This window comes from Benincasa hispida, chromosome 9, assembly GCF_027475165.1.
Source record: "Benincasa hispida cultivar pf3 chromosome 9, pf3_genome.v1.1, whole genome shotgun sequence".
NCBI classification, from domain to species: domain Eukaryota; kingdom Viridiplantae; phylum Streptophyta; class Magnoliopsida; order Cucurbitales; family Cucurbitaceae; genus Benincasa; species Benincasa hispida.
The window spans coordinates 18,362,522-18,364,749 of record NC_143486.1 but is presented as its reverse complement, the minus strand read 5'-3'; positions in this window follow the sequence as shown (position 1 = coordinate 18,364,749).

The window sequence follows — 2,228 nt, the reverse complement described above, 5'->3', positions numbered from 1 at the left end:
AATTCATTTGAAAATTTGGAAACTCATATAATTGTGGAAACAAAAACTAGGGTAAATATTTGAAAAATTATGTAAAAATTTGATATAAGATTTGGTAAACATAATTGAATTTGGAGAAAATTTAAAAAATATAAGATTTGGTATAAGATTTAGAAAGATTATATGATATTTGAAAAAAAAAATAGTAGAATCTCAATGTTAATACTGGTCAAGATTTCTCTAAGAAGGCTCAAAATAATCGATAAGTTAGAAAAAGTTAATTTTTTTAACTAAATCTCAGTGGTTGATGGACCGAGAAAATCTAGTATAACAAGATTTCAAAAAGAATGCTAGTTTTGAAAAATAAAAAGTTGATAGTGTTATTTCTGGTCATTTTTCAATTAAATTCTAACTGAAAAAATTATGGACTAATTTGAAAATATGAAATTAAACTAGGTCAAAAATTATAGTAACAAAATTTTAAATTTAATATGTACAATATTAAGTTCCATTTTAATAAAATATAGCCAAAGATCTTCATACTATTGAGTCGCTCCTAATAGATAAGGGGTTATAATATTAATTGTTGAATCCTATGATGTGTTCAAGATTGAGTTTAAAAGATTTCTAATATTCTCATAGTATCCATTATATCTCCATGTTCAAATTATGTTTTTTTTTCCCGTCCATAAGGAATTATTTAGAGAATGTAGGATGTGTGAGTTGAGTTATTAAGTTTTAAGTTGTTTAATATGAAGAGTTAATTAAATGAAAAATATCAAAAATAACTTCCTCAAGTTTTCATCTTTCAAAACTATAATCTTTTTTGAAAATTTGATACTGTTGGGACTTATATCCTAAATCTCGTGGTTTATAATGTATAAACAACAATATTCATTTATTTAATAAAATAAGGAGTTATTTTATTTGACATTTAGATTTTTGTAACTCAAACCAATAATTCAATAAACAAGATTCGAGGTTATTTGATGTAACTTAAACATGTATATGGTGACATACAAGTGGATCATGTTTAAGTGATAACCTAAAACGTCTATAGTACCTTATCCTAGTAACACTACAAATATGACCCTTTTTGTAATTATTATAATTGTGGTAAAGTGTTGCAAATGATCTGATCTGATCATTCATGTGGAAACAAATGAGTGGGGTATCCTATACAATGTGTTTGTATAGGATCGGACCATGGAATGATTAGTCTCTTTTTATAACACCGTTACTTGAAGAGACTTACATTTTATTATGATGACCATATGTGACTTACTTTAATTCTAAGTGAGTTGTGAACTCCTGCTATGAGGGTGGTCCTTTGATCTACATGGGTGAGAGTAGTCAAATTCGCCGACTTAATACACCTACTATTTTGGAGATTCGTCCAAGTGGGGAGCTAGGAACATAGCTACACAAGAAGGAATTCACTCCTTCTCGTTTTTATGGTAAGTAGATAAATTTCTTCCTGAAGAGCTGATTCTGAGTCTTGAATAATGAGGTATCTCACCCTCTCATTGGCTAGAGAGGGATCTAGTTATAGTTGGACTATTACTAATTGTTCATTAGAGGGATCAGTGGTACTTAAGAAGTTAGATATAACTACAGAAGTAAAACGGTAATTTTGACAACTATAGTTATGAGCAATTTGTGAAGGGTCGACTTAATGTTGATTGGTTATATCCAATGGACATAGAAATATATCTACAGTACGAAAAGTACAACTTTCGGTCTTTAGTAGAGTGACCGACAGTTAATGAAAATTAATTTAATTAAAGAGTTTAATTAATTAATCTAGTATCATTGGAGCTTTTAATCTACAGGTCCATAAGGTCTCTTTGCTATCTCAATAAGGGTTTGATGAGAATCAATTATTTTGGATTAATTTGAACTTTTCAAATGAATTAAAGGGAATTAACTATATGAGATACAATTAATTTAATGTCATTGGAGCTTTTAATCTACAGGTCCATAAGGTCTCTTTGCTATCTCAATAAGGGTTTGATGAGAATCAATTATTTTGGATTAATTTGAACTTTTCAAATGAATTAAAGGGAATTAACTATATGAGATACAATTAATTTAATGTCTTTATATATATTATAGTATAAAGTGTAATAAGAGAGATAAATATTTGAATATGATTCAAATATTAACTATATGAATGTGATTCATATAAAAACTATAGGTTAAAATTAATATGAATGTAGTTCATATTAAAACTATAGGTTAAGTGAGAG